Source organism: Arachis duranensis, chromosome 6, assembly GCF_000817695.3.
Source record: "Arachis duranensis cultivar V14167 chromosome 6, aradu.V14167.gnm2.J7QH, whole genome shotgun sequence".
Lineage (NCBI taxonomy): Eukaryota > Viridiplantae > Streptophyta > Magnoliopsida > Fabales > Fabaceae > Arachis > Arachis duranensis.
The window spans coordinates 34937121-34961855 of NC_029777.3; positions in this window are offsets into that span (position 1 = coordinate 34937121).

Consider the following 24735-nt stretch of genomic DNA (forward strand, 5'->3'; position numbering starts at 1 on the left):
TCTTGTTCTTTCTGTTCTTGTTAGTCTTCAAAGTGTTCTTGTGTTTTCTTTTTTGTTTTGATCTTAAAATTTTTATATTTGGTGTCCCTTTATGTTTCCCTCCAAAATTTTTGAAAATAAGGTGCACTAGATCTAAAAATTTTAAGTTTTGTGTCTTTCACTTGTTTTTCTCTTTCATCATTAAATTTAAAAATAAAAAATATCTTTTCTTATCTTTTTACTTAATTTTCAAAAATTTTAAAATAAAAATTCAGATTTTAATTTCAAAATTTTTATCTTATCTTATCTTAGTTATCAATTTTCAAAAATCAAATCTTTTCAAAATTAAAAAACTTATCTTTTTCAAAAATCTTATCTTTTTCAAAATCTTATCATATCTTTTTCAAAATTCAAAATCTTATCCTATCTTTTTAAAAATAAAAAATTTAAGAATTCAAATTTCAAACTTTAAAATCAAATATTTTTCAACATCAAATCTCAAATCCTATCTTTTTCAAATCTTTTTAATTTCTTATCTTATCTTTTCTTATCTTTTTTTTTCTAATTTCAAATTTGAATTTCAAATCTTTTCTTATCTTATCTCTTATCTTATTTTAAATTCAAATCTTTTCTTAATTAATTACTTCTCTTCTCTCTCTTCTCTTTCAAAACTTCCTAACTAATTCTTCTCTCTCTCAATTTTTGAAAATTACTTCTTCTATTTCTCTTCCCTCTTTTTCAAAAAACAATAATTAAAATGTAAATCCTTTTAATTTAATTAAACTTAATTTTTAAAAATAATTAATAACAAAAATAAAAACAAAAATATTTCAATTCTTATTTAACTTTTCTTTTTATACTTCTTCTCCTATTTACTTACATTTATTCGAACTCTACTTCTCTCTCTTCTTCCATCTTCACTTTTCTTTCTCTCTTCTTTCTCTCCTTATTCACATCTCACTGGAAGCTCTTTAGTCCAAGTTGTACAAAAAGCTTTCTTTCTTTCTTTCTTTTCTCCTTTTCTTGTTTTTGACCAGGAATAGGGATAAAGAACCCCTCTTAACTCTTGATCCTGAACGTGAGAAGACTCTAAGGAGTCGTTTACAAAAAGGTAAAGCACAACACTTCGGAAGAGACCTTTCAGAAAGTTTTGAAAAATAACTAGAAGACATGGCCAAACCTCAAGAGGAAGCAAGAAAGGTTTTTGGTGACTTCCCAAGCCTACCTCTGACTTTTATGGAGAAGTATCTCTGTACCTGCCATTGGAGCTAACAATTTTGAGCTTAAGCCTCAGTTAGTCTCTCTTCTGCAGCAGAACTGCAAGTTCCATGGACTTCCAATGGAAGATCCACATCATTTTTTAGCTGAGTTCTTATAGATCTGTGATACTATACAGACTAATGGAGTTAATCCTGAAGTCTACAAGCTTATTCTCTTTCCCTTTGCTGTAAGAGACAAAGCTAAGCTATGGTTGGATGACCAACCAAAAGAGAGCATAGACTCTTGTGAAAAGCTAGTTAATGCTTTTCTGGCTAAGTTCTTTCCCCCTTAAAGGATGAGCAAAAGTTTAAACCTTCAGACAGAGAGAAGGTGAATCCCTCTATGAAGCTTGGAAAAGATACAAGCAACTGATCAGGAGATGTCCTCCTGACATGCTCTCAGAATGATCTATCATAGGCATGTTCTATGATGGTCTATCTGAGATTTCTAAAATTTCATTGGACAGTTCTGCAGGTGGATCACTCCACTTCAAGAAAACACCTGCAGAAGCAAGATAACTCATTGAGATGGTTGCAAACAACCAATTCATGTATACCTCTGAGAGAAATCCTGTAAACTATGGAATCCCTCAGAAGGAAGGAGTTCATGAACTTGAAACTCTGAATGCCATATTGGCTCAGAATAAGATCTTGACCCAACAGGTCAATATGATCTCTTAGCATCTGACAAGAATGCAAGCTACAGTTGGCAGTACTCAAGAAGCTTCTTCTGAAGTAGAAGCTTATGATCCTGATCAACCTACCATGGAAGAAGTGAATTACATGGTAGAACACTATGGAAACACCTACAATCCTTCATGGAGGAACCATCCTAATCTTGCATGGAAGGATCAACAAAAACCTCGGGAAGGTTTCAATAACAATGAATGTGGAAGGAACCATAATAGGTTCAACAACAGACCACCATTCCCATCTTCTCAAGGAAACATGGAAACCTATAAGCACAGCCTCTCTGACTTAGCTAATCTGGTTTCCAACCTCTCTAAGACCACTCTTAGTTTCATGAATGAAATAAGGTCCTCGATTAGAAACTTAGAGGTACAGGTTGGTCAACTGAGCAAGAGGATCCCTGAGATTCCTCCTGACACTCTCCCCAGTAATACTGAGGTTAATCCTAGAGAATCCAGTAACACTAAGGTGAATCCAAGGGAAGAGTGCAAGGCCATAACTATGGAGGTAGAGGCCGAATCAGAGGAGAATATGAGGTCATTGAATGCTAGTGAAGAAGCCTTCACTGGGTGTTCAACGCCCACAATGGTAGCAAGCCTGGCGCTGAACACCAATGAGGAACCCCTCATCGGGTGTTCAACGCCCACCTTGGCAGCAGAGCTGGCGTTGAACGCCAGCCAGGGAGTACTAACTGGGCGTTCAATGCCCAAACACACAGGCTTTCTGGCGTTGAACGCCTGTGAGAAACCCCTCACTAGGCGTTCAACACCCAAACATGTAGCCATTCAAGGATACCCCTGCTGGGCATTCAACGCTCAAAAGCATAGAGGGACTGGCGTTTAACGCTAGTAAAGGTGGACACCAAGGGCGTTTAATGCCCCAAGAGCTATCAGAGATCGCGTTGAATGCCAGTGAAGGCACACCCTTTGAGTGCTTAAGTCACACTCAGGAAACCTCTATCTTAGAACCAAAGAAAACCATAAAGACCATTGAGGTTCCTTTGTATCCGTTTCTGTAGTGCATGAGTTCTAATGACTACTCATCCTCTGACGAAGATAAAGATACTAAGGAAGAGCAGGTTGCTCGGTACCTAGGAGCTCTAATGAAGCTGAATGCCATGTTATTTGGTACAAAGCTTCTGAAGGAAGAACCTTTACTGTTTACCAAAGAACTCCATGCTTTGGTTTAGCAGAAGCTACCTTAGAAGCTTCCAGATCCTGGACGCTTTCTGATTCCTTGTACCATAAGCACTATAACCTTTGAAAAGGCTCTGTGTGACCTAGGGTCAAGCATAAACCTTATGCCACTCTCTGTAATGGAGAAGTTGGGCATCCTTGAGGTACAAGCTGCGAACATCTCCTTAGAGATGGCAGACAAGACAATGAAGAAGCCATATGGCTTAGTAAAGGATGTCTTAGTGAAGGTTGAAAACCACTACATACCTGCAAACTTCATAGTCTTGGACATTTGACAGGATGAGGATGACTCTGTCATCCTTGGAAGACCTTTCCTAGCCACTCCTAATGCTATCATTGATGTGGCTAAGGGAGAACTGACTCTACAACTAGAGGAGGACTACATCTTGTTTAAGATGCCTCATCCCAATTCTCCCTCTGATAAAAGAGAGATAACTGTGTAACACCTAGTGTTCTAACGCTTTTTTTCTGTGTAGAGCATTACAGAGGCCCCAACCATCAACTCTAAGTTTGGTGTTGGGCAGCCACCAACAAGCTCTAAGCACAAAGGTACTAGGAAGAAAATACCTAAAGGCTGGAGGGACAAGAAAGTCCCAAATGAAGGCGTCTTACTTGGCATGAGAGTTGTCTCCACCAAGAAGCCAGTCTTACCACATACAATGAGTTGTATCCTATTTCTAGAGCATGTAGAGCTAATTCATGAGAAGATAGGAAGAAAGTTTACTGTCAGGGGCAAAAATCTGAGCCCAAACTCACCTCCGTAAGGAGCTAAACGTCAAGCTAGTGACGTAAAAAAAGCGCTTATTGGGAGGCAACCCAACCTTATTTAATTATTATTTATCTTTTTATTTTTGGAGTCATGATCATGTGCATCAGTCAGAACAGAGACAAAATTCACAACAGTGAAAACAGAACACTCTGGATGGAGTGAAAGTTGAACGCCAGCCAGGGTATCCCTGCTGGGCGTCCAATGCCCTAAATGGGTAGCATTGCTGGCGTTAAACTCTAGCCAGGGAGCAACCCCTGGGTGTTCAAACTCCAATACAGAGAAGTAGGGAATCTGGATTTCCTAGCCTCTCAGGACTAGTGGGTCCCAAAGCATCTTCTCCTACCCCACTTTCTTTCACACTTCCCCATACATACTTCCCTATAAACCCTAGCCCAATCACATCCATATTACTTCCCCAAACCCATGATAACTCCCACCAACCCCCCACCCAATTCAAAATCAAATTTTCCACCTAAAACTCCATCCATGGCCGAACCTAACCTACCCTACCCCCTTTTTATAAATACCCCTCTTCATCACCCTTCATACACACACCTCTCTTACACTCATAAGCCCCATTGGCCGAGCCCTCTATCCATCTATCTTCCTCTATTTTCTTTTCCTTTTACTCTATTCTTCTCTTTTCTTTATTTTTTCTCAAGGATGAGCAAAGTTTTAAGTTTAGTGTTGGAAAAGCATAGCTTTTTTTCTTTCCATTACCATTTATGGAACCCAAGGTTGGAGAACCCTCTAGAAAGAGGAAAGGAAAGGCAGTAGCCACTCCCTCTGAATCTAATAAGATGGAGAGATTCATCACCAAAGCCCATCAAGACCACCTCTATAAAATAGTGGCAGAGAAGAAAGTGATCCCGAATGTCCCTTTTAAGCTCAAGAAGAATGAGTATCTGGAAATCCGAAGAGAGATCCGGAGAAGAGGTTGGGAAGTCCTAACAAATCCCATTCAAGATGTTGGGATTCTAATGGTGCAAGAGTTCTATGCTAATGCATGGGTTACTAAAAACCATGACACTAGTGTGAACCCAAATGCAAGGAATTGGATCACCATGGTCCGAGGGAGAATCTTAGATTTCATCCCGAAAAGTGTGAGGTAGGCGTTCAACTTGCCTCTAATGCAAGGAGATCCTCATCCTTACACTAAGAGTAGAGTCAACTTTAATCAGAGATTGGATCAAGTACTCTCAGATATCTATGTGGAAGGAGCATAGTAGAAAAGGATTCCCAAGGCAAGCCCATAGCTAGATGATGGTTGAAATTCATCCAATGTTCCATCATCCCCACTAGCAATCGGTCAGAAGTGACTGTTGACAGAGCCATCATAATCCATTGCATCATGATTGGAAGTGAGGTGGAAGTACATGAGGTGATTTCTCAAGAATTGTACAAGGTAGCTGAGAAGCGTCACACCAATGCAAGATTGGCATTCCCACACCTCATTTGTCATCCATGCAATTTAGCTGGAATTGTCATAGAAGGAGATATGTCCATTGGGGAGGATAAGCCATCACTAAGAAGAGGATGGAGCAAACTAGAAAGCATTGATGAATGAATTTTTGACGGTTTAGAATTTTACAAATAAATTCTCATTGCAAGTATAGTTTCTAAACCAATTAAAATCCTTTCATACAAAAAATTATTTGTCACAAGTAACAAATCAAATAAAAATAAACCGAAGTATTTAAACCTCGGGTCATCTCTCAAGGAATCGCAGGGAAGTGTACTTATAATTGGTTATGAGATTGTATCTGTTTAGGTTTTTAATTGTTGAACAAGGAATTTAAATGACAAGAAGATAAACTAATAATTAAGAAAAGTCCTAGCAAGGATTGATGATTAGAATTCCTATCCCTATTATCATAGTCACTTGTGATGGTAATTGCCTTTTTCTATCACTTGGTTAACCTCTAACAATGAAGGAAAGTCAAGTGAGTAAAGGTAACTTAAGTTCGGAAGTCCTATTCAAAGACTAGCATTAGTGAATGTCAAGCCAACTAGCAAGTTTCAATCACCAACCAACAAGAGACTTTGACAATTCAAGGGTCTCTAATTACTCAATCGAAGCTAAGAACATAAAAAGCTAATTTAAAATCCAACCAAGCATTTTGTTAAACACTTAGAAGGCACAAAATAAAAACATAGAAAAATAATAAGAGATAATAAAATCTAAGATACCCAATTGCAAGACAACAATAACAAATGAAGAGAGAAGCAATAAATATGAAATACCTCAAATTGCATTAATAAGAAATTGAATCTAACATGAAGTTCATAAACCTAATTAGGGTAATAAACAAATCAACAATAGAAATAAATAAACCAAAGTACTAGAACAATTAAAGTAGAAGAAACCTAAATTGAAGCAAGGTAGAATTCTGAAATTGAGAAGAAATAAACCTAAAAACCTAAAACCTAGAGAGAGGAGAGTGCCTCTCTCTCTAGAAAACTACATCTAGGACCTAAAGTGTGAATAATGAGAAGTGTATGACTGATTCCTCCACTCTGCAGCCTCTAATCTGTGTTTTCGGGCTTGAAATTAGGTCCAAATCATCTCAGAAATCGCCCCTAGTAATTTCGTCATCCACACATACGCGTCGCCTAACAGCAAGGCAACTATGTCAAATTGTATAACATTTCGAAACCCCGGATGTTAGCTTTCCAACGCAATTGGAACCGTGTCCTTCGGACCTCTGTAGCTCAAGTTATGATCGATTTAATACGAAGAGGTCAGGCTTGACAACTTTGCAATTCCTTCAATTTCTTGTATTCCTTCCTCTTTTGCATGCTTCCTTTCCATCCTCTAAGCCATTCCTGCCCTATAAACCTTGAAAACACTTAGCAAACATATCACGGCATCGAATGGTAATAAGAGAGGATTAAAAATAGCAAATTTAAGGCTAAAAAAGCATGTTTTCAATCATAGCATAAAATTAGGACGGAAAATGTAAAACATGCGATTTCTATGAATATGTGTGAGAATAATGGATAAAATCTACTGAATTAAGCGCAAGATAAACCGTAAAATAGCGGTTTATCAATCTCCCCACACTTAAACATTAGCATGTCCTCATGCTAAGCTCAAAAGGAGCTATAAAGAGTGAAGGCAAAATGGTAGAATGTATGAAATGCAACCTATCTATATGAATGCAACTATATGCTAAAATGTTTCTGCCTACTTGGTTAAAAGTAAACAAACTCTCCAAGACAAACATAATTAAATTTCACTAATTCAAATCACGCAACAAGATACAAGTAAACTTGCAAGAAGAAAGCTCATGAAAGCCGGGAACATAGAGTCGAGCATCAAACCCTCACTAGAAGTGTATACACTCTAATCACTCTAGTGTTTGAGGGTCGAGTCTCTCGGTTCTTTACTAATCTTGCTCTCTAAGGCTTGCTTTTCTTCTTCCAATCAACACAATTTAATGCACCAATACACATATCAAGAGGTCTTTTCAAAGGTTGTAATGGGGTTAAGGCCAAGGTAGGAATGTATTTGGTTAAGTGGACTAAATTCCAAATCCTTGATCAACCTAAACTTCTCACCTAACCTAAGACATTCCAAGACATTACAATGCAAAACCTAGCCATCCATTAAGTATTTTTCCACAAATTCATGCACCTTGATATCTTATAAGTACAAGTCATATGCATTAGTTCACTTATTTGCATTGGGGCATTTTGTCCCCTTTTTATTTATTTGCTCCTTTTTTTTCTTTTTCTTATTTCTCATTTTTTTCTTTTTTTTTTCTTTTCAGTGAATTAATGCATATGATTTATGTTGCATGAACAAGTGGTCAAATTGTTTTCACATTTTCATATAAGCATATAAAGTACCCAATCTCCTAAACATGTATTCTCCCAATTCAATTTCTCCACACTTAATTCATGTGCACCTCACTAGTCTAAGCTAATCAAACATTCAGACTAGGGACAATTATTGTTTTACGCCTAGATTTAATGATGTGCTATAATAAAGAACAAAAGGGGTAATATAGGCTCAATATGGGGTTGCAAGGGTAATGATAGGGTAAGGCCATATGGATATGTGAGCTATAGTGAAACAAGGCCTCAATTATATAAGTGTATGCATACATTAAACCATGGAAATATAGAATCAAGCAAGATATAGATCACTATTTTAGAAAGAACAACACACACCAAAATAAAACATTGGTTGATAAAAGGCAACCAATCAAGTAGGCTCAAAATCTCACTCGTTTTTTGTGTTCGAGCTCTAAAACCATGTTCCAAATTAAAAATCTTCAAAACAAGTTTAACAAAAATTTTGATTTAAATTAGTGAAATGATATAAAATAGTGTCTTGAAAAAGAAAATATCACTTCAACCAAGTAGTAGTAAAATATGCACAAAGTCTAACAAACATGCAATCAAACATGCAAATGCAACTACTAACTATAAAGAAGAATAAAAATTGGTGTTGAAAAGAAAGTAACTAACCCACAGAAGTTGGTATCGACCTCCCCATACTTAAAGATTGCACAGTCTTCGGTGCATGCGAAGATGGGCAAGTGGACAAGTTGCTACAACTGATGCACTTTCTCCAAAGAGTATACGGTAGGACTTGTTTGCTCCATTTAGAAGTATTCCGGTTCCCTTCTTGGTGGCCATCCTGAAAGAAGAGAAAAAGGAAGAAGAATAACCCACAAACAAAGATATGAAAATAAATAAAATATGGGTGGGTTAATGCCAAATAATAAGGAGGTTCTCGACTACATGGTAGCTACAACATGTAAGTGAGGAAGCAATAGAAGTAAAGGGCATATTAATAGTGCAAGAATTTTAACAATGAGGGAGAGAGAATAGGTCATGAAAGACAATATAAATTTATGTCAATGCAAAAGGAATAGAAGTGTCATAAAAAGTAGCATTGACCTATGAATAATAATACCCAAAATTATAAAACAAGTCACGAAGTACCAAAATAATGCAAGAAAAGATGCAACAATTGAATAAGAACATTTAACACCAATGGAAAAATGGCAACTTAGAAAAGAAAATGAAAACATGCACAAAGTTAAAATGTAATGAATGACAGTATGTAAATGCAATGAGTAAAAGAAAATGAAGGAGAATAGGGAGGAGAAGGTAAAGCAGAAGAAAGTAAGGAAGGAAGAGGAAAGAATAAGAAAGGAGAGAAAAGAGTAGAAGAATGGAATCAGCAAAACGACGCGTAAGCGTCGCCCACGCGTACTCGTGGGTTAGCAAAATCACGAGTGACGCGTAAGCGTTAGTCACGCATACGCGTGACCACTTGTCGTGCTAGACGCACGATTGCAGCACAACTCCAGCCCAATTCTCTGTCCAATTACCGAATTGCGCCGATTTTCATCCCACACGTATGCATCACTAACGCTTACGCGTGGGTTGACTAAAATACCAGTGACACGCACGCGTCGCCCACGCGTACGCGTGGGTTGGCTCGTGCGCAAGGTACCCTTTCTGCACAGTTCCATCGTAACTCTCTGCCTATTTTTTATTTTTACGCACCTACACATGACGCGTACGCGGCATAGGCGCTCACGCGTGGGTGCTTTTTTTTTTAATATAGAAAATTAAACTTAAATATGCAGAACTGTAAATTAACACTAATATAAATAAAATAAAAATAATAAAAAGGGAAGATCATACCATGATGGTTTGCCTCCTACGTAGCACTTTTGTTTAACGTCCTTAAGTTGGACATTTGGTGAGCTTATTGTCAGGGTGACTTATGCTTGAACTGTTCTTTGAATCCCCACCAATGTTTGGAATTCCAATATCCTCTGGGATCCCAAACTAGGCACATAAAGCCTTTAAGTAAGTTAAAGCAAGTGACAAGGCCCCAAGAGTGTTGATTGTTGGAATGAATTCTGGGGTCCCAAACCTTGCTTTTACACCCGTTTTCTTGTTGATCATTATTATTCCAACCAAGTGGCAAGCAATTTGAAATCTCATTAAGACATCCAAACAACTTCCTAGACCCATTCAATCGAGCTCTACACCAATCCTTGCACTTTAACTTGGAGCATGCAACCGTATTGAACCTTGCATGACAACTCTAACCACTACCCATCTCCCCTTACTCTTAAAGCGAAAAAGAGATCTAAGTTGACTATCTATCTCAAGTAACCGATATTTAAGTAGGGAAGTAAAGGTTAAGGATAATAATTTTACCCACTTGAATGTTGTATTGGATGGTAATGGCTTTGGGAGAGGTGTTTCTAATGTCTTTGCAAGCTCTACTCCCTTGTGCTCTTCTTTGATTTCTTCCACCTCTTTGCAAACTTTTTCAATTTCAATCCTTTGTTCATCAATTTCATCTAACTCTTCTCCATCACTTAAATCATAAATGGGAGGATGAGAGAAATCTACCTCTGCATTACTTTCTATCTCACCGGGAGAAGGTTATTCAAGTTCAAAGGATTCACCACCAAGAAGGTTTGATGCATGATCTTCATCACCAAGGGAACTCAACTCTTGCTTCATTCCTTCCAAGTCTTCATTCAACAATTGTTTTGGATGTTGTGCACTCTCCTCCTTAACATCAAATTCAATCTTCTTGGAGGGGTTTTCTTCCACTCTAGATTCCCATGGAGGTTCCGCATCTCCTAAGTCTTCAACCACCTCTTCCTCTACTTTAACAACCATAGGTTCCTCAAATTGTTCTAACACAAAGCAATATTCCTCCTTTTCTACTAGATTTTCGAAACTCTCCTTCATGCTAGGCTCTTCATTTGATTCTCCACATGTGGCCATGGGATTTTCTTGAGTGCTCAAACATCGGAAGGCTAATCGATTTACTATCTCGGCCAATGTAGCCGTAAATTCTAGTACCTCCCTTTTTATCTCTTCTTGTCCTTGAAGAAGAGCACCAAGGGTGTTGTTCATTGGAGATTGGAGTGGATATAAGGCTTCATCATTTGGAAGAAAGTGTTCATGATAGGAAGGTGGTTCATCTTGATAGGGATATGGAGGTAGTGTATATTGAGGTGGTGGTTCTTGGGAGTAATTGTGTTGGAATGGGTGTGGTTCTATATATGGCTCATACGGTGGTTGGTACGGTGGATATTGGTTGGGGTTATATGGGGGTGTTTGGTGAAATGGGGCTTGTGAGTACGGTGGTTCAAAATTATGTTGAGAAGGGGGTTCATAGGCATATGGTGGGGCTTGTTGGTAACTACAAGGAGGTCCACCATACGTATTGTCTTCATATGCACTACGGAATAGCTCTTACTCATAGTACGTTGGTGGAAGTTGTTGCCAAAATGGTTGATCATAAGCGTGAGGCTCCTCCCACTTTTGATTGTCCCATCCTTGATGCATGTTTTCATTGTAGCTTCCATTCCCTACAACATAATTTGAACCAAACTCATAGCCAAAGGGGTGAGAATTCATAGAAGCAACTAAAAACAAAAACTAATAAAATAAGCAACAAAGTCCTAAAACTAACAAAAACTAATAAACAAGCAAAAAGCACATATTTACAATAACCAATAATAAGGCACCCGTTTGCAATTCCCCGGCAACGGCGCCATTTTGATGAATGAATTTTTGACAGTTTAGAATTTCACAAATAAATTCTCGTTGCAAGTATAGTTTCTAAACCAACTAAAATCCTTTCATACAAAAAATTGTTTGTCACAAGTAACAAACCCAATAAAAATGAACCGAATTATTTAAACCTCAGGTCGTCTCTCAAGGAATCGCAGGAAAGTGTACTTATAATTGGTTATGAGATTGTATCTTTTTGGGTTTTTAATTGTTGAAAAAGGAATGTAAATGACAAGAAGATAAACTAATAATTAAGAAAAGTCTTAGCAAGGATTGATGATTAGAATTCCTATCCCTATTATCATAGTCACTTGTGATGGTAATTGCCTTTTGCTTTCACTTGGTTAACCTCTAACAATAAAGGAAAGTCAAGTGAGTAAAGTTAACTTAAGTTCACAAGTCCTAGTCGAAGACTAGCGTTAGTGAATGTCAAGCCAACTAGCAAGTTTCAATCACCAACCAACAAGAGACTTTGACAATTCAAGGGTCTCTAATTACTCAATCTAAGCTAAGAACATAAAAAGCTAATTTAAAATCCAACCAAGCGTTTTGTCAAACACTTAGAAGGTACAAAATAAAAACATAGAAAAATAATAAGAGATAATAAAATCTAAGATACCCAATTGCAAGACAACAGATAACAAATGAAGAGAGAAGCAATAAATATGAAATACCTTAAATTGCATTAATAAGAAATTGAATCTAACATGAAGTTCATAAACCTAATTAGGGAAATAAACAAATCAACAAGAGAAATAAATAAACCAAAGTACTAGAACAATTAAAGTAGAAGAAACCTAAATTAAAGCAAGGTAGAATTCTGAAATTGAGAAGAAATAAACCTAAAAACCTAAAACCTAGAGAGAGGAGAGAGCCTCTCTCTCTAGAAAACTACATCTAGACTAAAGTGTGAATAATGAGAAGTGTATGATTGATTCCTCCACTCTGCAGTCTCTAATATGTATTTTCCTCCTCAAAGCTATTGGGATCAACGACAGACTTCTCTTCGAGAACTAAGAACTAATATGGAGCAATTGAGGGAAGAGCATCAAGAGCACTCCATCACCCTCAATAAAATAAGAGAAGATCAAAGAGCCATTAAAGAAGACCAATGGGCTATAAAGAAAGAACAACAAATACAAAGGAATGACATAGAAGAGATCCAGCATCACATTGGATCCTTAAGGAGCAGCACTAGCCGCCACCATTAGAGGTAGACTCGATTTCTTTTACTTCCTTTCCTTTTATTATTTTTTCTATTTTCTGTTATGTTTTGTCTGTTCTCTTGTTCTAGTTGCATGATCATTTGCATTGATGTCTTAAAGATGTAAAGTGTTCTATATATCTCTCACCTTGCTTAAAAGAAAATTTTATTTGAGAAAGAATTGAGAGATACATGAATTTCAAGTTTAAAATAATAGTTTAATTATTTTGGTGAGGTGGCATTGCTTTTGCTTTCCGAATGTATGAATAAACAATGCATATTTGAAGTTGTAATTTTAAAATGTTGGCTCTTGAAAGAATAAGGAAAAAGGAAAAGTATTATTGATAATCTGAAAAATCCAAAAATTGATTCTTGAAGGAAGAAAAAGCAGCAAAAAGAAAAAGAAAAAGCATGTTGCAAAAGAAAAAAAATTATTATGCTTGCGAAAAAGAAAGAAAAATGGCAAAAAGAAAAAAATAAAAAACAGTAAAATCCATTACTGCCCAAAAATGCAGGAAAAGGAGGGCATATTGAAAGAGCCAATAACCCTTTAAACCAAAAGGCAAGGGTAAAAGGATCCAAGGCTTTGAGCATTAGTGGATAGGAGGGCCCAAAGGAATAAAATCTTGGCTTAAGCGGCTAAACCAAGCTATCCCTAACCATGTGATTGTGGCGTGAAGGTGTCATGTGAAAAGCTTGAGATTGAGCGGTTAAAGTCATGATCTAAAGCAAAAAGAGTGTGCTTAAGAACTTTGGACACGTCTATCAGGGGACTCTAGCAAAGCTGAGTCACAATCTAAAAGGTTTCACCCAGTTAAAGTGTCTGTGGCATTTATGTATCCGGTGGTAATACTGGAAAACAAAGTGCTTAGGGTCACGACCAAGAATCTGAAAGCTGTGTTCAAGAATAAAAAAGAACTGAACTAGGAGAGTCAATAATATCATCTAGATTCTGAGTTTCTAAAGAGACCAACATTTATAAGTTTCAATGGATAGTGAGATGCCAAGACTATTCAAAAGCGAAAAGCCACTAAGTCTCGCTCATCTAATTGTAACTAAGCTTCATTAGAAACTTAGAGATTTATTACGTCTTAATTTTTTTTATAGCCTACTGTATTTTTAGTTGCTTGGGGACAAGTAACAGTCTAAGTTTGGTGTTGTGATGAGCGGATATTTTATACGCTTTTTGGCATCATTTTCATGTAGTTTTTAGTATGTTTTGTTTAGTTTTTAATAATTTTTTATAGGTTTTAGTGTTAAATTCACATTTTCAGATTCTACTATGAGTTTTTGTACAATTTCAGGTATTTTCTGGCTGAAATTGAGGAGTTAGAGTAAAAGTCTGATTCAGAGGCAGAGAAAGTGCTACAGATGCTGTCAAGATCTGACCTCTTTGCATTCACAAGAGCTTTTCTGGAGCTACAAAAGTCCAAATGGAGCGTTCTCAATAGCTATGGAAAGCACACTTCCAGAGATTTCCAGCAATGTATAATAGACCATACTATGCTTTGGATTAGAAGGCTCAAAACTGGCGTCCAATGCCAGCTTCCTATTCCTTTCCAGGCGTCCAACGCCTAAAGAGCGGAGCCCAGTGTCCAAACTCCCAAAAAGGACACCCTAACCAGCGTTTCACACCCTAGAGACCTCATAACACGTGGATCTCATCAAAGCTCAGCCCAAACACTCACCAAGTGGGCCCCAGAATTGGATTTTAGCACTAAAAAGACTATTTTACCTTTACTAGTCATTAGTTTAGTATTTAAGGGAATTAATTTATGTTATTCGAATATCTTTGATGAGTGGATAATTTATACGCTTTTTGGCATTATTTTTAGGTAGTTTTTAGTAGGATCTAGCCACTTTTAGGGATGTTTTTATTAGCTTTTATGCAAAATTCACATTTCTAGACTTTACTATGAGTTTGTGTGTTTTTCTATGATTTCATGTATTTTCTGGCTGAAATTGAGGGACCTGAGCAAAAACCTGATAGGAGGCTGACAAAGGACTGCTGATGCTGTTGGATTCTGACCTTCCTACACTGGAAATAGATTTTCTGGAGCAAAAGAACTCCAAATGGCACGCTCTTAACTGTGTTGGAAAGTAGACATCCAGGGCTTTCCAGAAATATATAATAGTCTATACTTCATTCAAGTTTAGATGATGCAAACTGGCGTTCAACGCCAGTTCCATGCTGTATTCTGGAGTAAAATGCCAGAAACATGTCACAAACTAGAGTTAAACGCTAAAAACACGTTACAACTTGGCGTTTAACTCCAAGAGAAGCCTCTGCACATGTAAAGCTCAAGCTCAGCCCAAGCACACATCAAAGTGGGCCCCGGAATTGGATTTCTGCACTTAGACTTATTTCTGTAAACCCCAGTAACTAGTTTAGTATAAATAGAACTTTTTACTATTGTATTTGCATCTTTTGATCATCTTTTGATCTCTTGATCATATTTTGGGGGCTGGCCATTCGGCCATGCCTAGACCACCATCACTTATGTATTTTCAACGGTGGAATTTCTACACACCATAGATTAAGGTGTGGAGCTCTGCTGTACCTCAAGAATTAATGCAAAGTACTACTGTTTTTCTATTCAACTCTCATTTATTTCTATTCTAAGATATCCATTCGTGCCTAAGAACCTGATGGATGTGATGATTATGTGACACTCATCATCATTCTCACCTATGAATGCGTGCCTGACAACCACTTACGTTCTACAAGTAAACAAGCTAGAATGAGTATCTCTTAAGTTCCTTAACCAGAATCTTCATGGTATAATCTAGAATCCATTGGCAGCATTCTTGAGAATTCGGAAAGTCTAAACCTTGTCTGTGGTATTTCAAGTAGGATTCAGGGATTGAATGACTGTGACGAGCTTCAAACTCGCGAGTGTTGGGTGATGCAAGGGCATCTTGGCCAGTTTCACTGACCTTTTCTTTACTGTTTTTAGGGTAGTTTCATGTATTTCCTTAGGAAATAAGCTAGTTTTGGGTAGATATTCACTTACACCTTGATTCAAGCATACATTGTGCATTTTACATGATTTTATGAGGATTTTGCATGAATTTAGTGACAAATTATATGTTGCATTACCCATGACATAGACTAGAACTTTGATGCACTCTATTGCTTGATTTCAGGACCAAAGGAAGCAAGGAAGAACCACTTAGCAGTCACGTTAGTCTAATTAACGTGGCCACTAACGTGGAATGGGAGGTAACTTGCAAAGTTAATGAGAAAAGTGATTGCCAATAACGCTCTCGAAGCCATCATTGTCCACGTTAAGAGTCACGTTAACTAAGTTAACGTCAACTCTAACGTGAAGAAGGGACTTCGAGCCAACGTTAGTGACACTTAACATTATCACTAACGTTGGCCAATGATCATAAGTGGCCACGTTAGAGTCCATGTTAACTTGGTTAACGTGGCCTCTAACGTTAACAAGGGGAAGGAAGCCAACGTTAGTGACATTCAACATTGTCACTAACGTTGGCCTAAGGTGAAATGTACCACGTTAACTCCCACGTTAACTTGGTTAACGTGGGAGCTAACGTGAAAGGCAAGAATGGTTGACAACGTTAGTGACACCCAACATTGTCACTAACGTTGGAAGCAACCACAAAACCCCAAGGAGCCACGTTAACTTCTACGTTAACTTAGTTAACGTGGAAGCTAACGGCAATGAGTGAAAGATGAGCCAACGTTAGTGACACTCAACATTGTCACTAACGTTGGAAATGGTTTGCAAAGCCACGTTAGAAGCCACGTTAACCTAGTTAACGTGGACTCTAACGTGAGATAGGGGCATATTGGAACATTAGTGACAATGTTGAGTGTCACTAACGTTCTCGAAGATTGGCACGCCTACGTTAAAAGAGCCACGTTAACTAAGTTAACGTGGACTCTAACGTAGGAAAGGGGGAGGCTCTCAACGTTATTAGGAAAGTTGAGTACCAATAACGTGTGCGAAGGACAAAGAGGCAACGTTAGTGGCAACGTTTGTGCCACTAACGTTGAGGTTAACGTAGCCTTTACTTGTGTAAGAAACGTTAGTGAAAAAGTTGAATGACACTAACGTTTTCGAACCCATTTTCTCACTGAATGTTAACACCTCTAACGTCCTGAGCTAAAGTCTCTGCCCATTTCACACTTTCTCTCTGCAAGTAAAGCCAAGCCCAAGTGAAGAAGAGAACTGCTCCAAACTGAAGATCCAAAGGCCCAAAACTTGAAGAATCAACTAGAAGAATAGAAGAATAGTATATATAGGAGTAGCTTTGAATTATATTGGGAGTTTTTGGGGGAGAGAGTTGGAAGAGAGTCTGAAAGGAAAAGAAAAGCATTACTCTCTATATTTTTACTTTCTCTGCTCTTCTAGTTCAGAATGTAGTCTCCATCTTTGTTTTAATTTTTTAGAGCTATGAACAACTAAACCCATTTCATTGGGTAGGGAGCTCTGTTGTAATTTGATAGATCAATACTAGTTTTCTTCATTCTTCTTCTATCTTTTTTCCTGATTTTACTTGAAAGCTTTCGATCTTCATCCCATTGGGTAGTTATATTGGAAAAGAAACTATTCAAACTTGGATCCCTTCTGAACCCTGAAAGAGGAATAAAGAGATCAAGCTAGAAATGCTTTCTCATGCTGGACCAAATTGGGTTTGGATGGATATGTGACTATAATCCTCTCAAAACTTGATTTGGGAAATGCATGTGGTATAATCAGTGACCACACTTCATCTCTTCTCATGAGCAATTGACCAAGGAATTGGCTATTGATCAAGATTTGAGAGATTGAATTGCAAGAAATTGTAATTCAATCAATTAAGATTGCCAAGGAGATCAATGAATGCATTGATTGAGGAAGAGATGAAAATGAACTTGATCCGGAGAATTGCAACATCTCCTGTGCCCAATGAACTCCCAAATTCTGATCTCTCCCATTCTCTTTAATTTCTGCATTTATTTTCATGAGCAAACACCCCATTCCCATTTACAATTCAACAATTGAATTTCAGTCATTTACTTCCAGTTCTTTAATTCTAGCATTTACTTTTCCGTTATTTACATTCCCGCCATTTTATTTTCTGCAACTCTCAACCCAAATTCTGAATTCGCTCAACTAGAACAATCTTCTAATCAAAGTTGCTTGATCAATCAATCCCTGTGGGATTCGACCTCACTTTATTGTGAGTTTTTACTTGACGACAAATTCGGTATACTTGCCGAAGGAAATTTATTGAGAGACAATTTCCACCTGCATCAAGTTTATGGCGCCGTTACCGGGGATTGATTGTGCATCAACAATTATTAGATTGGAAGATCACGAGATTGAGCATTTTTGTTTTGTTGAATTAACTTTCTATTTGAGTAATTTACTTTCTGTCTTAGTTAACTTCTTCCCTTCCCCCTCTACTCTTTCATTTTTCTTTGTTATTTACAATTCAGTTTGCTAACCCACTAACTGTTTGATATATTGCATCACTCACAACTAATACTAATTCTGACAACAATACTATCTGCACATATTTTTACTTGCTTGTACTTGTTGGTTGTATGACAGGGAGAAGAAGCGGGGCTTCAACTTTCTTCGATTCTGAACCAAAAAGGACCCTCCTTAGATTAAGGAGGGAAGCAAGAGGGAAACGTGCAATCGGTGCTGAAGAGGAGGAGGAACACTTTGAACTAAACATGGAAGGCAACATAGAAAACCAACAGGAAGAAGAGGCTAATAACCATGGGGGAGGAGGTAGAGCAAATCATGTTGGGGAGGGTAGAAGAGTGTTAAGCTCTTATATCAATCCCAACCCAGGCAACTGTGGGAGCAGCATTCAGAAGCCCACCATACAGGCCAACAATTTCGAGCTAAAACCTCAACTCATCACTCTTGTGCAGAATAATTGCTCATTTTGAGGAGGTGCTCAAGAAGATCCGAATCAACGCTTGACCATCTTCTTGAGGATTTGTGACATAGTGAAGTCCAATGGAGTCCACCAGGATGTCTATATGCTGCTCTTATTCCCATTTTCACTCAGGGACAAGGCATTCAAATGGCTTGAATCCTTCCCAAAAGAAAGCCTGACAAATTAGGAGGAGGTAGTGAATAAGTTTTTGGCAAGGTTTTACCCCCTCAAAGGATCAATAGGCTGAGAACCGAAGTACAGACGGACAGTAGGATGGGGAGACACTTTATGAAGCTTGGGAAAGGTTCAAAGACCTAACAAGGAGATGCCCACCAGAGATGTTCAATGAGTGGGTCCAACTGCACATCTTCTATGAAGGCTTATCACATAAATCAAAGAAGGCAGTAGATCATTCCTCTGGAGGATCCTTGAACAAGAAGAAGACCATTGAAGAAGCCATAGATGTCCTTGAAACTGTAGCTGAGAATCACTACTTCTATGCTTTCGAAAGAAGGAACACTAAGGGAGTGATAGAGCTAAACAATGTAGATGCTCTGCTGGCTTAAAACAAGCTCATTACCAAGCAGCTAGCTGACCTCACCAAGAAGATGTAAAGGAACCAAGTGGCAGCAATCACCACCTCATCAACAACCCAAGAAGAAGTTGAAGAAGAGGACCTTGAGCAAGCCAACTACATTGGGAATTCACCTAGACAGAACCATGATCCATACACCAAGATATACAACGCTGGATGGAGGAACCACCCAAACTTTGGGTGGGGGAATCAGCAAGAGCAAAGCCAAGACCAGAGACATTACAACTCCAACAACAATGCAGCTCATCAACAATTCACACAGAGGACATATCAACACCCCCACAACAACACGTCTCATCCTTCCACCTCTAATCCCAATTTACCATCAATTGATGACAGACTCTAAGCTTGAAACCTTACTTGAAGGAATATGCCAAGAGATTCAAGAAGACAAGGTGTTCAGAGAATAGGTGCAAGCCAACATTAAGAAGCAAGGAGAGACCATAAAAAAGCTGGAATTCCAAGTGGGATGCTTAGCTGAGAAGATTCCCAAACCTACTGATGGCTTCCCAAGTGACACGGAGAAAAACCCAAGAGGAGAAGCAAAGAAAGTAAGATGGGAAGATTGCAAAATGATCACTACAGGTGATCAAGAGGATAAAGACAAGCAAAGCAACCTCTCCCAACAGCCTGAAAACAACTCAACAGAGGAGGAGGATAGAGATCACCAAGAACCAGAAATCTCACAACAAGAGTTGCTGAAGCTCTATGCACCATTTCCTCAACTTCTCAATGATGCTGTGGGGAAGAAAATATACTCAAGGTTCCTAGACGTGTTTGCATCTCTGCATGTGAACATACCATTCATCAAGGCCATACAACAAATGCCTGCATTCATCAAGTATATGAAGGAACTTCTTCCCAGGAAAAGCTCACTCAAAGGAGGCCAAACTATAGTGTTAAACAAGGAATGTAGTGCCCTTATTCAACCTAAATTGCCTGCAAAAAGAAGAGACCCAGAGAGTTTTCACATCCCCTGTGCCATAGGGGAAACAATGTTTGACAGAGCACTCTGTGATTTAGGGGCAAGCATCAACTTACTGCCCCTATCCCTTGCGAAGAGGCTACAGATCAATGAGATAATGCCCACAGATGTGGTCATCAGACTGGCTAACAAGACTCAAAAGCAAGCAATAGGAGTGGTGGAAAATGTGTTACTAAAGGTTGGGAAATACTTTCTCCCAACAGACTTTGTCATCCTAGACATGGAAGAGAGTCACACTCACCCAATCATATTGGGAAGACCCTTCCTAGCTATGGCCAGAGCACTCATAGATGTGGAGAAAGGGGAGCTAATATTGAGGATCCATGATGAACGGCTCAGCTTTAATGTCTTCAAACTCTCACAAGAAGTAGACCAAGAGCACAAGGAACCAAGTAAAGATCATGATGAGATGCTGAAGGAGGAAGCAAGCACTGAAGCACACCCAACCTATCTGGAGACTCCTTTGGTTGATAAACAAGGGAAACAACAACTACCACAGCTCAAGGAAAAGTTAGAAGAACCTAAACCTCTAGAGGCATGTGAAGACAACATCACAAATCCCTTAGAAAAAGAGGTCATCAAGAGCAAGACAATATCAAAGGACACAAAGAAGAAGGTACCAAGGAAGTGAAGGAACAAAAAGATCCCTACGGAAGACTTCTCTCTAGGAGATAGAGTGATCTCAGCTTACATTCTAGATATCCCCCCTAATCTCCCTACTGTACCATCTCAGTTACCTAAAGTCTTCACAATCAACAGAATTCTCTCCCTGGAACATGTAGAGATCATTGATACAACCAATGGATACAAATCCACAGCGAGAGGGGAGGACTTCAAGCATTACCAACCACCCTGATGAGGGAGAAGCGTCAAGCTAGTGACGCTAAAGAAGCGCTTCATGGGAGGCAACCCATGTTCTATATGCTTTTAGAAGATAGTAAATAAGTCAATATTTATGAATTCAAATCCAAACATGACAAACTCTTGGTGGAATCCTTATTGTGCAGTATACAGTGAAGAACAAGTTTGGTGTTCAAAGCATGCCAAGAAAGCATGAATGCAACCAAGAGCATGCTAGTCTTGGAAGCTTTGAACCGAACTTTTCATCACAGTGCTCCAAACTAAGTCTGGTGTCACCCCATGGTACCACCAATATGCATATAAGGACCCACGAATAGTTAGTTAGTTAGTTGGAATTCATGAATAAACAATTTAATCTTTTCTCATTTTTCTTTTTTATTCTAGCCGTAAAGTTCATGTTGTCATTTTGATATCTTATCTCAGCTTTCTTATTTTGTCTTTATAGGGAAAAGAAAAGGAGCATTGATGGGGATTGATTGGACAATTAAATGGGGGAGGTTCAGCCACTTCATGAAGAGAACTACACACTTGTCTCAAGAAGGAACGCTTGGGGAAACGTTGCCATTAAACATTGAAGAAAGGAGACCCTTTGAAGACTGAACCATTCACTCTCATTAAGTGATGATCCTTGTCCTTCCTTCATAGACAACCCCAACCGTCCATCAAGCAACCATTCTTGCAATCCACACCTTCCATTCTCTCATGATCTCCTTATATAAAAGAACCTTAGTGCAGCCTCACTCCTCACATTCAAATCCCCACTCTCCACACTCTACACTTTTGGCATACTAAAACCCTTCATAAAAATTGTCCTAGCCAACCCATTCTTCATCTATCTGTATCCTTAAATCACCTCAAAACAGCAACTCTCGTTCATGGCGTCATCAAGCTCCAAGAGGCAGAAGAGGAAGGAACCAATGGAGAACACTCCTTATGATGAAAAGAGGTTCAAAACGGCCTTCCATGAACGAGAATTTGAGCGGATAAAACTTAAAAAGATACTGCCCGAGTTAACCTTCCAAATCAATGAAAACGAATACCCACAGATTCTGAAGAAGATTGAAGAAAGAGGGTGGGAATTGCTCACTAATCCAGAAGGGAAGATCAATGCAAACCTCATCAAGGAATTTTACGCAAATGTAGTAAGAGAAGACAAAACCAGGGACCCAACCTTCAGCTATTTAAGAGGAAAGGAGGTAGACTTCAGCCCAAGTGCTATAATGAGAACTCTTCACCTGAAAGCACCACACTTTGATGAGCCCAGTTATCATACAAGGATAAATAAAAGCCAAGACAATGACGAGCTCACTGAGATCGTGGGTGACATTTGTGTTATAGCAGCTGACTGGGAAAGGTATAAAGATGGGAAACCCAGGTTCATCAAGAGGGGAGACCTTAGCCCAGAAGCCAAGGGCTGGTTTGAACTCGTAAGGAGGTCTATTCTCCTAGCTGCAAATAATTCAAAGGTGAATATTAATCGGGCAACTATGGTACATTGCCTAGTACAAGGTGGAGAAATCAACGTGCATGAACTTATAGCTGAAGGAATTGAAGAGTCAGCCGAGAAGCTTGAATCAGGTGCCAGACTTTGGTACCCCAGCACCATTTTCAGATTGTGCAAAAAGGCCAAGGTGGTCTTTGAGGATAGCAAACCGGACTGGGTGAACCCTGGGAAATTAATGACAGTCGAGCGTATGGTCTACACTACACCTGCACAGCAACAAAGAAGGCCACAAATAGGGAAACTAAAAGCAAAAGAAGGAGCTCATCAAGAGGAGTCTCATCAGGAAGAATATCAACAAGAAGAGCATCCTTACTCAGCAGACTTGAATATGACTCACCTTCTAAGAGCTATTGAAGATATGGGAGTGATACATATGAAAGGGCAAGAGCAAATACTAAGCTGGATGAGCCAAACAATAAATGGAGCAGCAACAGGAACAATACTCCCAGCTCACTCAAACCATCACCCAAGTTACTGAGAGGCAAGAACGTCAAAATAAGCAATTGCAAGAACTCAATCAGCGGCAAATAGCTCAGATGAGAACATTCAATGAGTTCACTGTACTTAATGAAGGACGTCAATTACATAGGGAGGAGTTCAACGTAAATACTCAAGCAAGGTTGAACTACATGTCCAGTAATATGCATCATCTACACTATGCCATCCCTACATATGATGAGGTCCAAAAAGATTTTGTAGAACAAGAAGAGAGGAAGGTGAAACAGCAAAATGAAACACTCAAAAAGAAGATGGAAGATGGTGGTTTCTGGAAGAAATTGTTTGGAAAAGGCAAAGGGAGTGGGAGTACAAGCACTCAGGAGGGACACAAGGAAGACAAGCAAGGAGGAGAGCATGGACAACCACAAGAGTAAAAGGTGGTGGAGTTCCTTCTTTACTCCATCTTTTTCTATGTTTAAATAAGGAAGATCGTGGATGAAATAGAACATGCTTCCATGTTAGTTTGAACCTTTTTTAATTCTGCATTTTAAGCTTTATTGCTTAGGTCTATGATTTCTGGTTTAAGTGTCACTGCATCTTATCTTGGCTTATTGAATGCTTGTCTTTAAAATCAAATGAAAAAGAGAATGATTGTGTTTTAAAAAGACCAGAGTGGAGTTCATAATATGGAGTAATTTTCTGAATCTTTGGTGTGATCATAAGTTAGCTAAGTTGGTTCAACCATGAGGTGGGAAGACAACTATCTGTCCTGAGTACTTTGCTTTGAATATACCCATGAGACTAAGTAAATAGCAAGATCCTAATAAGAGAAAGGGAAAGAACACTTAAAGTGAAAAACAAAAGAAAAAGAGTAAGCAATAAGGCTAGGCACCAATGGTTTTAATCTTGAGGCATGTGTCTGTGCTGTTCTTGTGTGAGGGATTTACTTGGATGAATAAGCTCTTAGGGGTGCCTTATCACTTGGTAACTTGGGTTAACTAACCCGGGATTATCAGCTGAAAGTCCACTATCAAGAGTAACCCTCACTACAGAACATTCAGTAACCCAAAGAGGTGCTAGACACCAAGGTCTCAAGAAGGAAAATAAATGAACCAGATGCCTGTGGTGTGTATGTATGGGGGAGAGACTTGAGGGAGTAAGTCCGTAGGGGTGTTTCAACACCTAGCACCTTGAACCAACTGGTTCGGGAGTGTTGGCTGAAAGCTTATCTTAAAAAGTTGCCCCCTTACAGAGCACCTAGCCTAAAGAACACAAATAAGCCCTGAAATGACAATAAAAGGATCAATAAAAGTCTCATGGTATGTAAGCAAACCATTGTTTTAGGACAGGATAAAGGTCTGAAAGCCAGTAATGGAATGAACCTAAGTTGCTATGCATGAAACCACCATAAAATCAGTAACATGACCTCCACAAGAATGACTCATTTCTCTTGGCATTTCATTCATCATTCTCTTATTCCAGTACTTGCTTAGGGACAAGCAAGCTTTAAGTTTGGTGTTGTGATGCAAAGGCATCTTGGCCAATTTCACTGACCTTTTCTTTACTGTTTTTAGGGTAGTTTCATGCATTTCCTTAGGAAATAAGCTAGTTTTGGGTAGATATTCACTTACACATTGATTCAAGCATACATTGTTGATTTTACATGATTTCATGAGGATTTTGCATGAATTTAGTGACAAATTGTATGTTACATTACCCATGACTTGGACTAGAACTTTGATGCACTCTATTGCTTGATTTCAGGACCAAAGGAAGCAA